The 14,838-nt window shown below is 41.3% G+C and overlaps 1 long non-coding RNA gene across 1 annotated transcript; it reads right to left on the bottom strand.

Moving 5' to 3' along the window:
* Positions 1 to 10,805: 10,805 nt before the first annotated feature.
* On the bottom strand, positions 10,806 to 14,585 carry LOC119087414. Its single transcript, XR_005090863.1, has 3 exons — positions 13,955 to 14,585; positions 12,382 to 12,582; positions 10,806 to 11,303 (listed from the first exon to the last, which is right to left on the bottom strand). It is a non-coding gene; the product is annotated as an uncharacterized LOC119087414 (long non-coding RNA).
* Between the last annotated feature and the right edge of the window lie 253 nt (positions 14,586 to 14,838).

Raw genomic sequence — 14,838 nt, 5'->3', positions numbered from 1 at the left:
GTGGTAGTCCAAATTAAAGGTGTGTCTTCCCACTTCAAATGTCTTCATTAAGGAAAAAAAAATCCCTCATGGGTATGCCCAGCCAATTGAGTTTTAGTTAATTCTAGATGTAGTCAATTAATAGCCAAGAATAGCCGTTACAAAAGAGTGTTCTTAGCATACATGTTCACTCTGGGGATGGGTGGGTCACCACACTTTCTTAACGAGTGAAAGTCAAGTAGAGTTTAAAATACACAGTTAGCTATGTTTTGCTGAAATCTGTTTCACTGAGAGTTTTGCCAACTAAATAAGAATCTTATTTGCACGGTGGTGGCACACACCTTTAGTTCCAGCACTAGGGAGGCAGAGGCAGGCAAGGAAGATCTTTCTGAGTTCAAGGCCGGTAGGGCTATGCAGAGAGATCCTTTCTTGAACAACCAAAAAAAAAAAAAAAAAAAAAAAAAGTAAATAAAAATCTTCCACTCACCGGTTTTCTTTCCTGTTGTCTACATTGCTGACTGGAAAGACTGCGAGTAGGTTTTAGTCCTCACACATTTTGTGTGGGTTCAGACCCTTTACCCCTGCAGACATGTCTTACGTGGAAGGGATTGGTTGTCATTTTCAAGGGTGTGGAAAGCCAGTGGCCCGTGACACTGGGCTTGCTTTTCTCTGAGGAGCAAAGCCTGACTCAGAACTGTGTGATTTTTAGTTTCCCTCAACTGAATATTTTGTGTCCTGGGAGCATTTTCTTTTGCTGGCAGTGTTGCCAGTGTCTGTTTTTATGTGTTGTAAGTTGAAAAATACCATTGGTCTTTCCTCTTAGCTAGGAAAGTTTTACATATTCAAGGTTCTGTTTGTTCCCTGTCTTCTATATCTGTGAGATAAGAATGTTTAAGAGGTCAGGTAATTGGACTAGCTTCATTGAGGACAACTGATAGGCACCAGCATTAATATTGAGCGATGAATTGTCAGAGGTGTGGATTAAACCTCTGATGTAGGGAGGCAGGAAGTGAGCAGGATCTTATTTAGGAGTTAGCTGCTCAGTGCATGCTGTTAAAAGAGAGTGATGGATGAGTTGAGGTCAGGTGGAGTGATGTATGGATGTTGGCAAATGTGAGCATTGGCACTCTTCTTCTCCTGTGCAGTGGTGGGCACCCAGAGTCATGTCTGGCCTGGCTTGTGGCACGCTGCCATCCTTTGTGGAGGCTGAGATGAATACACATTCGGGGCAAGGTCCACTGCTACCTCCTGCGAATATGTATGTTTACATAAATGCTTGTATTCTGAAGGAAGAAGTAGCCAGAATGATAGTAGTGGTGTGTCCGTGTCATGCCTCTGCCTCATGAATCCCTTTTCTGAGTCACTTCATGTTGAGAATTGAGGGATTTGAGTTTTGTTTGTTTTGTTTTTGAGACAAGGTCTTACTATGTGGCTGTGGCTGTCCTGGAACTTGCTATGTAAGCCATGCTGGCCTTGAACTCATAGAGGTCCTCCTGCCTCTGCCTCTCAAGCACTGGAATTAAAGGTGTGTGCCACTATGTAGGCTCAGGCATTTGTTTTTTTAAGTGTCATTTAAAGTTAGTCTAGGATTCCTGAAGTTCAAGTATTGAACTGCAGCCAAAATCAGGGACTTAACTTTGTGATTCTGACATCTGCCAATGAAGAAAGAATCCAGTTGTTGCTTACAGTGTGGCCAGAATTTTGGATGTTTTATGATACTTTCTAGATGTCTAGTACGGAGACTGTTTACTAGAGAAATATTTCATACTTAGATTAAAAATATTATTTACTTTATAGTCTTTTTTTTTTTTTTATCAGTTCACCAAATGACATTTGGGATATCTTTTTACAAGGCTCACCTTACATACTTTTTTTTGGGGACATATTAGGTATGAAGATATAGTCTGAGTGGGGTTTGTACTGGCTGATTATAATAGTCTTCCATTTGGTTTTGTAAAGTTTTTATTAAAACCTTTTTCCTTTGTAAATCTAAGGTTTATTGGATAGGAACCACATTGCTACCAAGTAGATCAGGAACATGTTACTGAGGAAGAGTGCTTGGGTGGGCGCTGTGGGGTTCACATAAACACAACTCAGGAACACAGAGCTCTATGCTCAGTTCTGCACAAGCCATGGGGTTCATAGGTCTCCTCATCCCTTTCACTCTGCCGCGGTGTCTACCCTCCGTTTCCAGCCCTCCCACGACCTGGGACAGAGTATGTTCCCGCACCTACAGTCTGGCCGTCAGTGGTGCTGCTAAAGGGGGTGACATGGGTGTGGAGTTGAGGCTACTCAGCTTCACCAGAGTGAGGCTAGCTTCCAGTTGAAAAGGAAGTTTGGAGTTTGGCAGCTTTGGAGTTTGGAAATACATGGGTAGCCCTGGCTGTCATAAAGCTCAGCTCTTTTTTTTTTTTTTTTTTTTTTTTTTTTGCTGTTAACCATTTCTACTGGAATTACATATTTATTTTATTTTTCTTTATTAAGAAATTTTCTACTCACTCCTCATGCTATCCACAGACCCCCCTCCTCCCTCCTCCCACCCCCAGCCCTCTTTCCCAAGCCACCCGGCATTCCCACATCTCCCAAATCAAAGTCTCCCATGGGGAGTCAGCAGAGCCCAGCACACTGAGCCTAGGCAGGTCCAAGCCCCTTCCCATTGCACCAAGGCTGTGCAAGGTGTCACACCACAGGCACCTTACAATAGCTACAGAGTAGTCACTTGTCATTAGCTCCCTCTTATTATGGATGTGTCCTTTTCTAGCACCTTAGAGGAAGGCTGTGAGGTGACTGAAGTTCTTTGCACATAAGCTTCCATGTAATAAAAGATTTGAAACATCCTTTGCTCACTATTATCCCCCAATATGCTTCTGAGAATTGACTAGAACTCTATAAAAGGAAAGAGGTTATAGTGTATGGGGGGGGTTGAGGCTGGACTTGAAGAATAAGTAATCCATAAACTTTATAGTTATCGGGTATCCGGGTGGGTGGATCTGATGACTTGGCAAACGAGAGAGGGAAGCACGTTTAATTGTTGATTTTATCAGAGCAGGTTGAGTATGCAAGTCTGGGGTGGGGGTTGGATATAGACTTAACGATTAACGTGGATTTCAAGGGGTTATAAAAGTTGCCTGCTATATGAATATCTTTCTCTGTCTGTGGGTACAGAGGTTGTAATGAGCACATGTTTTGTGTCTTTGGGGTGGGCAGACTGAGGTCAGCACACAGGCAGTTTGCTCAGTTCCTGGGGTTTGTGTTCCAGGGCATCCCGGTAGTTTGTGTTATCACTGGGAGTTTACAAAAGCTAATTTTATTTGAATTAGCTTCAAGTTGAATACTAAAATCACAGACTCTGTTATCTTGGTCATCCAGCAAGCCTTTTCTGTCTGATTCTGGAATTTCAGTACTTGCAACTTTGAAGATTGCTTTAGGTTTGTTTTTGAATAGGAAAATAGCACAGGGGGAGGAAGCTGGTTGTTAAATTCATGGTTAACTATGAGTTCATGGCACTCAGAATGGTTGGTAAATTCCTTTCATTATAAGACATTTCTTCTGGATCTTTCCCCGAGGAATGTGATTCCATGTTATAATTTTCCAAGGAGGTTGAAAAAATGACCCTTTGTGGGTGGGTATACATGGTGCTTTAGAATGGTCTTTGCTGTGTAGAATAAAGAGTTCTATGAGGGCTGGAGAGATGACTCAGTGCTTAGGAGCACTGGCTGCTCTTCCAGAAGACCCAGGCTCCATTTCCAGCTCTCACATGGAAGCTCACAATCATCTGTAACTCCAGTTCCAGGGGATCCAGTGTTCTCTTCTGGCCTCCATGGGCACTAGCCATATACATGGTACACAGATATACATGTGGATAAAATATCCATGTGCGTAAATAGAAAGTTTCATGGGATACAGTAAGAAACTGAGAGAGTTCCCAGATATGGAGTACCTTTCTTTCTTTCTTGAGAAGCTTAATAAAATCAAGAGTCTTACTCCTTTTTATCCACATATCTGATGGCTGCTGAAGCCATTTGGAAATTTTAACTAAGCAATTGACCCATAAATTTTCATGACAAGTTATTTTTCCCCCTCTTCAGTGGTATTGGTTATTTATAGTGGATGTCACAATGCACAAAACAGACTTCAGCACACATACATGGGTAAACACATGGTACCAAGGAAGAAGTTTGTGTGCAAAAAGAAGTGTTTAATGAGAACGGGCAGGGTGGGAACCCATCGCAAAATCTACGTCCTTGTCTCTGTTCTTCAGTTCAGGGATGCCGGTGTTATTTTTCATGCATTCCTTCTCTCTTGAAGTGTTTGGAGCTTTGGAGGAAGTGACAGTGGGGGAACCTGAAGTAGCCATATGCCATTTGGCAGTTCTTGAACAGCTGTGATGTAAGGAATTGGAGTTACTATCTAGAGTGGGATTGTGAGGGTTTTGAACTGTGGCCAGTATTTCTTTGCATGCTCCTATGCTCTGTTACTTTAAGAGTTTAGGATATTGGAAGCTTTTTAATTAATTAATTAATTAATTAATTTTTTGTTTCACAATTCCTGCAGATTACTGTTAAGTCTTAGGATTTCTGTTGGAATCAATATTCGATTGCATGAAATCCTTGGGAGGGTAGTGATGTAAGAATTTCCTAATTTGCTTGTATTGTCTCTGTTCTAGAACCAATATTTCTTACATGCGTGCTCTAAGAAGAGAATCTACAGTAGTTAGAGGGAATCTACAGATTACTGGGTATCTGGGGTGTGCAAGCGTGGGAAGCATTTTCATCTATTACATTTGAAGGTCTAAGTCATTGATGACATTTCTGTTCTCAAACCAGTAGTAAATTCAGTAGTTTTTGGAGTATAGAGTGCTGGGAAAATGGGGCATGTTGAATGGTGCTAGACTGTTCAGATCTCAGATCTTATTCCAGTCATCCGTGTGACCTTTGTTCATTATTTTCTCTGTTCTTTCATTATTTTCAAAATGGGTGGCACGTAAGTGTGCTAGTTAGACATTTTGCTGCTTAGACAAAATTCATGACATAAACAACCCGAGGGAAGTAGTGTTGACTTTTGGCTCCAAATTTGAGTGACTTCAGTCTAAATAAAGTCTGTGACTCTGCTGCTTCTGAGGCTGGCAGATTCATCACGGCAGAGTAGGTAGGAGGGCAGGACTGCTCACTTCATGGTGGCCAGGAAGCCGAGATAGGGAGAGACAGGGTACCATACATATGTCAAAGACATCCTCCAGTGACCTACTTCTCCAGGTAAACAGATGATTAATTCCTAATATCCTGTTTACTGTAAACACACCAGTGGGTTACCCACTGATGAAATAGGCACCCTTGTGATTCAGTTACCTTCTGTAGAGCCTGCCAGCTGAGACCAGGCTTTCAACACTGAAGCCTTTCTAGTACATTTTTTAATTCAAACTACAGAACTGAGATATCTACTTGATAAGGCGATTGTGCAAATAAGACAATGCTCAGAGCAACTCCTCTTACAGAGTAAGGGACAGACGTTTTAGTGTTAGAGCAGCTACTGCGAGAGCAGGGAAGAGCTGCTTGTTGGGGCAGCTCTTACTATCTGGGCTGATGGCAGATGAGTTTCCTTAGAGAGCAAGCATGGCCATGTCCTTTGTATCTTTCTATCAGTGTTTTGGTGCATACACATTAAGTGATTTCTCCTTGTTTTCTATTTTGACATTTCCAAGGGAATCTCCTGATTTGTTGATAATTTAAATAGTCTATGTATTATCAAATGGAGAAAATTATTATTCATAGTACCTTGTTTTGTTATTTTAATTCTAAAAATTGTGTATTATATAAATTTTTTTGAGTAGGATGTATCTATCTTATCTAGGCTGCCCTTGGGTTTTGCTTCCTTTCAGCTTCTTAACACTTAGGAATATAGACATGTGCCCCTACACCTGTCTACTAGTTTATTCCTATGTTAGTATCTTACAGAATGTGTGTGTTGATAGATCTGAGCAGATTGGCATTCTCAGAAAGGGTGACTTGGCTCCAAGTACCCTTCAGAGGTATGTGGGTGAATGTTGACTCCTTCTGCCTCTTCTTGCTGCTCTTTGATCAGTCTGTTGCTGAAAGCAGGTAAGGAGGACAGCATCTAAGACAGGGAATGACTTGTTAGAACATTCCAAATGGATATGAGTTCACTTTTATATAATTAGAGGGTGGAAGTTTTCATTCTCATATTTCTGATTATTTTAATTACAGTCCATTTGCTGTGTTTTATCCCAGTGGGATGTCAAATCTCATGTGTATTTACACTTTCTTGGATAACTTAACATAGTTCCACTAATTGTTATTCAAATTTGAATGCTAACTTCATTGCAGAGTGCAAAAATGTCTTCCTTGGCAGGATGCTGGTCTCAGGTTGTCCTGACTAGATTCTGTGGGAGTAAGACAAAGGACATGCCTCTGTGTTCACTGGGCCGTCATTGGCTACTTCTCACTTGGCAGTGCTCAAGATGTGGCAGTTAACTAAATTCCAAATTTTAATTTTAATTAAATCAGAGACTTGATTCAGTTGTTAAAAAATGATAAACAAACAAGCTGAATATGTGAACCTACTTTTTGGCTATGCGAACTGTAGGTGTTTTGGATTCTGAATATAAGTGAAGAAATTCCAACTAAAACTAAGCATTGAATCACACATATGCCGCCAGCATAACCAGGGCTGGGCATGGTTAAAAGAATGTATAAAATCTTAATTTTTATTTACTCAGTTTTCTGTTGCTTAAGATTGCACCCAGGTCTTCGTATATGTTAAACACACATCCTCAGTCGTAGCTTAAAAAAAAAAAAAAACAACTGACATTTGAAAATACTTTTTTTTTTATAAATTAGGTTTAATAAAGCATAGTATTAATTTTACTAGTATCACTTTTTTATTTTTATTTTTTAAATTACACTCATGATATTCATTAATTACACTCATGATATTAATCACATTTGTAGTATTCATAGATTACATTCGCGGTATTCATTCATATTATATATATATATATATATATATTATATATATATATATATATAAATGCCAAATGTCATTTATTGAAGGAGGGAGGGGGTCTTAAATACAGGCTTACAGCACAATGGGAGAACCCTGGAGGGCAGAAGTTCGCTACTGATATTTTACAATCTTGCATCTAAGCTGTTAACACCCATTATTCAGGATACCCAGACAAGGAACTTCCCTTTAGCATTCAGGAGGGTGGAACCTGGCAGGGAATTAGCATAGGGAGGATATCAAGGTCAAGGTCAGCAAGCAAGGCAACAGTTACCCAAAACGGGGGCCAGGGACCTACAGGTCCCCCTTTTATTAAGAAACAGAGCTTCTGACGTGGGATATCAGCAGGTCACCTTACGCGTCATGGAGATGCCTGCCCAGGTCACACAGGTGCTCTGTCTTAGGTTGGTGAGTGCCCCCCAGGCATTACCAATCTCTGAATACTCATTATCATACAGGCTCAATTGTGTGTGAGCTGCAGAGTTAACTGCTGCCAATGATTTCAAAGTGGCACTGGGCTTGCAATCTGTGTGTTTGATACAGAAAAGACCAACAGAGGTCCTATCTCACCCACAGCCAGTAGGCTAAAGGCAACTGAGCCATTCCCTTCCGTACTGTATGTTGGAGTCCTTGTAAGATAGTATCCCAAAAGCAACTGGAACTTGAGTTTATAAATTTATAATTTTGAAAGCCAATCGAGATGTATATAACTACTGAATTAAATTTATCATGCCCAATAGAGTGGAAGATTAACTAACTGTGGTAGCTACTTTTGTTGCCAGGGTCTCCACTGTGCTAGCTGTAGTAAGCAATTATGAAATGGTAATCCCAGAAACAGTAGCAGCGGTGGCTGCCATCGCTATAACAGCAACAGTGGCAGCAGCAATGTCAAATTCTCTTTTGGAGTGTGTGGACATCCACTGGCATGGGTACAACTCCAGTAACATGAAACGCCAAGGCCCATTTTTCTTGATCGCAGCATGACTTTAGCTGGCAGCTCTTCTGGAGAATCCAATCTCATGGCTACAGTTCCTAGGCTTACATTAATGCTTGCCAAAGCTGGTGATATTGGGCTCTTAATCTCCATTGGTATCAGAAGGGTAGATTTTTTCATGAAGACCCATTAGGTCTCTGTCATTTTGGGCTTCAGCAGCAGTCACAGGGCGCGTTTAGTGCTCAGGAATCCAAAGAGGAACCTCATTGTCCTGAGGAAAGACATAAACAGAACCCCAGGGCCACAACAACACTAGATTGGGTCTCCTCCATGTGCTAGTAGAAAGATCCTTCCATCGCTCCAGAGGGTGATTTGCAACAGGAGCCCTCCAGTGCTTATCTGCATCTGCTGGCCGCAGCTGCCGCGCCTGTCCCTAGTATCACTTTTTAAAATGTGTCTGCTAGTAAACTGTGTGGTCTGGGTAGTCCAACAATGACTGTCTTCTGATGGCAAACAAAAAAATCCAGTAGTTGTTCAACTCACAAGACTGAACAGCTCAAGCAGCCCCAGTCTGGTGTTGGAGTCCCAGAGGATTCCTAGAGAGCTGCAGTCCCTATTGGAATCCTGGAGAAGTAGGTTCTGACACTGAAGGAATGTCTCGAAGATGGTAGATGAACTTGCCAGTGGGAATGAGGGCAAGCATGCAGAAAGCATAAGATACCTTGCCACCACAGACATGTGAGTCAGATTTAGGGGGAGCCTTTCCTACCTTAAATGATTCAATCGAGAAAAATCACCCTAAATGATGACTTTAAATGATCAATCAAGAAAATCCCTCACCACTGTGCTTGACTGCTTGCTTTTTGGTTGATTCCAGTTGTAAGGTTGATAACCAAGATTAGCCGTCATGATCAGTTTATTTTAGTATTGATAGGAAAATCTCAATATTGACCTTCCAGGAATCGGAGCGTTTTACCTGGAGATTTGGCTCTCAGGTTAGTTTAGATCTAGGAAGGTTCAAAAGGCTGAAGTATGACATCACTTAGAATCACTTATGCTCATGCGATCTATTAATGTGTATTACTTTTTTTTAAAATTGTGACTAGAAAAACCCAAGCCCATACAAAATGCACGGCTTATATGTTCCCAGCAGTTCCAAGTGGACAGTACAGGTACAGGACTGTAGACTACATAGCCCAGATCCTCAGACTGCTGCCTTGCCTGCAGAACCCAGACCCTACCCTTCCCTGGTGGCTCCCGCCCTGGCCTTCCTTGGCAGTGGGCAGACAGCCACCATTCAGCGTTCTGTTTGTCATTCGACCTTCAGATACGTCATGTAAGTGGAATCATGTAGCCTATCTTTGGTGACTGTTTTATTTCACTTAATTCATTGTGTGTATTGTTCACCTGTAAGGTAGCATATGCCAGGAATTTTTTTTAAGTGTGAATAATCTCCCAGTGTCTGCATATCCCTTTTGTTTGTCCATTCACCTTTGATAGAAAATAGGTAGCTTCTACCTCCTGGCTATTCTGAATAATGCTTCCATGAACCTGAACATTTCAAATTCTATTTTTCATTCCTTTCAATATATATTAAGACGTAGGATTGCTACACCTTGTCATAGTTTATTTTTTTTTGAGGAAACTTTTTCCTGGAAGGTATAGTGTTTTATATTCCCACTGACACTATATGAGGGATCCACTTTCTTCATGTCCTTGACAGTTTTAACAAAATAATGAGTGTATTATGTTTTGTTTTTTGGTGGTGGGGAAATGGTGTCTGTCCTAACTGGTGTATAAAATGATCTCTCATTTTGGTTTTGACATGTGTTTCTCTGATTTGCGATGCTCTTATTGGGGTTTGTGTTGCTCTCAGGTGACTACAGACAGTAACATTTAAGGAAGAGATTTATTTTGGCTCATGATTCTAGAGCTACATTTCTCAACCTGTGGGTCGCGACCCCCATAATGTACATATCTGATATCCTGTGTATCAGATATGTACATTACGTTTCATAACAATAGCAAGATTTCAGTTATGATGTAGCAGCAAAACAATTTATGGTTGGGGGTCACCACAATATGAGGAACTGTATTAAAGGGTGGCAACATTAGGAAGGTTGAGAACCCCTGCTCTAGAAGCTGAAAACTTGAAGTTCAAGTGTTTGCTCCTGACTAGGTCCTCACACTGTTTCATAATGTGGCAGATAATATCAGAGGGCAGAAGTGTGTGTGAGAGCAGCTAGCTGAGTACGTAGTCACATGGAGAGTGAGTTTGCTTTGTAATATAGCCTGCTTCTCTCAGAGTCCCACAAGACCTAACCCATCCTGTGGTATTGAGCTGTAATCCTTCCCTAATCCCTTCTGAGGATCCTGGGCTCCCATCACCTAATTACTCCTGTTAAGCCTGGCGGTGGTGGCGCACACCTTTAATCCCAGCACTTGGGAGGCAGAGGCAGGCGGATCTCTGTGAGTTCGAGGCCAGCCTGGTCTACAGAGTGAGATCCAGGACAGGCACCAAAACTACACAGAGAAATCCTGTCTCGAAAAAACAACAAATGATTCACAAAAGTTATTTAGGGTTGGGGATTTAGCTCAGGGGTAGAGCGCTTGCCTAGCAAGCTCAAGGCCCTGGGTTTGATCCTCAGCTCCAGGAAAAAAAAAAAAAAAGAACGGTTTTACATGCCGGGCGGCGGTGGCACACGCCTTTAATTCCAGCACTTGCGAGGCAGAGGCAGGCGGATATCTGTGAGTTTGAGGCCAGCCTGGTCTACAGAGCGAGATCCAGGATAGGCACCAAAAGCTACACAGAGAAACCCTGTCTCGAAAAACAACCAACCAACCAACCAAACAAACAAAAACCCAAACCAACAAACCAAAAATGCCGTTTTTTCAGTGGCATTACTCTGGGAATCACAGCGCTAGCCCAATAAAGCCCATATCAGACCATAGCTGTGGTGTTTCACATCCTTCCATATGCTTGTTGGCAGTTTTAATATCTTCTTTGGAGAAATGTCCATTCAAGACTTTTGCCCAACATTTAATTACATTATATTTTTGTTGCTGAATTGTAGAGATCTTCATTATATATTCTGGGTATTGTCCCTTATAGGCGTGGCTTGCAAATACTCATTCAGTTGCTTTTTTTTTTTTTTTTTAACTCCATTGATGTTTCTTTGTTACATGAAAGTTTGCAGGTTCGGGGCTGGGGCGATAGCATTGCTGTATAAGCCTGACAACCTGGGTTCAGGTGCAGTCAGCTGTGTCCTTGAGGCTTCTCGAGGAGGTGGGTGGGGCCAAGAGAAGCCCTAGAGGCTTTCAGACTAGTGAATCAGATCGGTGTATACAGCAGAGAGCAGGAAGTGAGACCCTGCATCAAACAAGGTGGAACACCCGAGGTTAACATCTGAAGTTGTACTCTGACTTTTACCTGTGGACAATAGTGCATCTGCACCCAGTCACACACCGTATTATATGTACCACACAGACACAGACACACACCACACACAGACACAGACACACACAATTTATAAGTTTGATAGAGTCCCACTTGTTTATTTGTGCTTTTGTTACTATGGCCAAGAAATCCTTACCAAAAAATAGAAGGAAGCTGGCCCTCTGTTTTCTTCTAGTCTTGCAATTTCGGAGTTTAAGTGCATATTGAATTCATTTACAGTCAACTTTTTATATGATGTGATGATGTGAGATAAGGGTCCAGTCTTCCTTTTGTTTTCTTTGCTTATTGCTGGATGGGACCACCCTTTCCTCATTGCATGGTTTTGGTGCACTTGTGAAGTACCATTAAACCACTTAGGAAAAGAGTAATCTATGAGCTCTGAATCTGTATGTTTTTATAGCAGTGTGTGTGTGTGTGTGTGTGTGTGTGTGTGTGTGTGTGTGTGTGTGTTGGGGAATCTAACCTGTAGCATCCTGCATGCTAGGTAAGTGCTCTTCCTGTGAGCTCCTAGCTCTCCATTCCATGCCATTGTATTCCATTTAAAAAGCATCGTTTTATACATGGTTGTAGGTATTGACCACGTTAAGAATGCTTAGAAAACTTCAGGTAATGCCTCACTTGTTTAACTCCTTAGAGCTCTTTGGCATTCTGTATCCACTGTCTCCACCCAGTGAGTGGAAAAGCCTTTCTTCTCTCCTTGCCTTTAATCTCAAGGATGTTTGGAATGACTTGAGGACTAGAGTCTACCTTTTAAAGGAGATGGTAGTGAATCTTCACCTTCTCAGATATTTGCCCGCCCCACCCCAGACAGTGTCTCATGTTGCCCATGTGGTGTTGAACTCACAATGTAGGGAAGAATGATCTTGAACTTTTGATCCTCCTGCCTCCACCTCCCCAGAGCTGGAATCTCAAGCATGTGCCACCATGCCTGACTTCCATAGTGTTAATGGAGTTGAACCCAGGGTCTTAATCATGATAGACAAATACTTACCACTAAGTTACATCCCATCTCTCCTCAGGCATTCTTGGTCTTCACATAGAGGTAGGGAGTCAGGGAAGGAAGATGTGATGTTTGACATGGTCTGCTCTACAAAGATGGTTAGGAGGTTAAAGATTGCCTGGCTTTGAATCTCAGGTAGGACATACACTTAGCTGTACAAGTAATTTGATTCATCTTAAGTTTTTTTTCTCTCTGTAAAATGAAGTTAATGTTAACATTAAATCACAATATTTTGGAGGTTCAATGGATTAAAAACAGTTCTTGGCATGGATTAAATCTCATATAAGGCTGGTGCTTTTTTTGCCCCCCAAGCATGAACTTAGCTCGCATGCCCGCTAGGCGAGTCCTTGACCACCTAGCCACTGCTCCAGGGGCAGTATGTTTTATTACTTTGAATAGTACAAATCAAAATGAGAACTCTGGCTAAATTCTTAGACTCTGCAATGGATAGCCTTTTAATTCCATCTTAAGTAACAGTGAGTACATGGGTCATGAATGATTTCTGTCTATAAACATTCTGGGACCTGGATAGGGTAATAAGGCTATAAAGTCTTTAGTCAGTGGAGGTCTCCAACTCTTTTAATGATTAAATGTGCATTGCATTTATATTAAGGAATATTATAAACACTGCCATGTAGTTTATCACTTGTCTTCAGGTTTGTAATTAGTTTTTTAAATGTATGTATAAAAACTAGGTAAGATGAAGATTAATATATTTGAACAGTATAAACCATGATGAGGTTTTGATATTACCATGCTTATAATATGCCATGCCTGTCAAATAAATTTTGCAACTCAGACTTTATTTTCATAGTGTAATAAATCACTTTGAAGGTTATAAATTTAATGGTAGCGCTTTTAAAATCTATTTTCTTGGTGGTTTAATTACATTTAACTTTTATAGTTTGTATTGCTTTATATTTAAATTATTTCAGATATTTCAAATATAAAGACACAGAAATTCACATTGAAGATGAGGATTTGTCTAAGATATATACATTATATATACTATGAAATGCCAGAATCTTCTCTCCCTTTCTTTTCAAGTGTAAGTGGATGAAAACTCCAGTTATTTTTATTAGGAAAATTGTGCGCTGAAACTTTGGATTCCCAGTATAGGTGAATGGCAAGCAATCATATACCCAGGGAGGCTACAACATTCTTTAAATAACAAAGTGTCTGAAGTATCTTTCTTAGGCTGGAGAGATGACTTCAGTGGTTAAGAGCACATACTGTTCCAGAGGACCCAAGTTTGGTTCCCAGCACCCACATCTGGTGGCTCATGTAACTCTTGTAACTCCAGTTCCTGGGCATCTAATGCCCTTCTCTGTCTTCATGAGCACCTGTACTCATGTGCATACACACACACACACACACACTCACACACACACACACACACACACTCACACACACACACACACACCATTAAATAAAATATTTTAAGAATAGAAAATAAACCACCTCTTCTTATACAGAATGGACAGACTTTTCCTCCCAGCTGCTTTTCTGTTACCCTACTGAAGCAGCCGCCCTCCAGTTCTTAACTGTACTGAAGTACACTTACCTCTGTGCAGCTCATCTCTGAGAGGAAACGAGTGTTCAGCAGTGCCAGTCCCCTGTGGTGGCATATGTTAATTTTCCCTTCGGAGTTTCTTGCCAGCTGTAACACTTGAGTTCTTGTTTACTTTTTCCAACCTGTTTCAGTGTGTGCAGTGTTCTCAGTATCGTAGATGAGCACAAGGTAAACATGTGTGTGAATGTGCATGTTGAAGAGGCTCATGTTGGGGCTATAAATGACTGGCCCATTTGAGGCTCCCAAGCTATAGCTTTACAGCTGGCAATGCAGGCCACTGGTGTTTCATGGTTCTGGATGTTTATGTGGCTCAAATCCCCATTCTAAGTGAAGAACCAGATGGCTGTTCTTCACGCAGGCTGCCAATCTCCCATGTTCTACAAAGCTGCGCCTGTCTATAAATGCGGCACTTATATTTTCTGTGCACTGGGTGCCTGTTGGCACTGGTTCTGCTTCTCTAGTTAAACAGCCACTACCTGCAGGAGCAGTCACATGCCGGAGCAGTCACATCCAGTGGCAGTCACATACCGGGCGGGGAAGAAATAGTCTCAGTTGAATAGTTTGCAGTAAATTTACAATAAAAAAAAAAGAACCCTCCACACAGTGGGTTTTTATTAAAACAGTCCTTCTACAAACAATTACCCTTCAGGAAGAGTCATGATTATTGCATGGCGAATTTAAATTGAGAAGACCTGATTAAAGTGCTGCGTAAGCAGGAAGAGCAGGGTGTCTGTTGTTTGAGTACTGCTATTCCCTGCATTCTTTTCTTCCAAGCTAGTTGTGGCTTGAATCGGTACATTAGACGGAGTAAAATATAGCCAGGAGACTATAGCATCTGTGGTTACCACCCCTCAGCGTTGCATAGTGATTTTTAG

Source organism: Peromyscus leucopus, chromosome 2, assembly GCF_004664715.2.
Source record: "Peromyscus leucopus breed LL Stock chromosome 2, UCI_PerLeu_2.1, whole genome shotgun sequence".
Classification (NCBI taxonomy): Eukaryota; Metazoa; Chordata; class Mammalia; order Rodentia; family Cricetidae; genus Peromyscus; species Peromyscus leucopus.
Note: the sequence above shows the minus strand (reverse complement) of the source record. Positions and strands in the feature narration are given on the sequence as shown.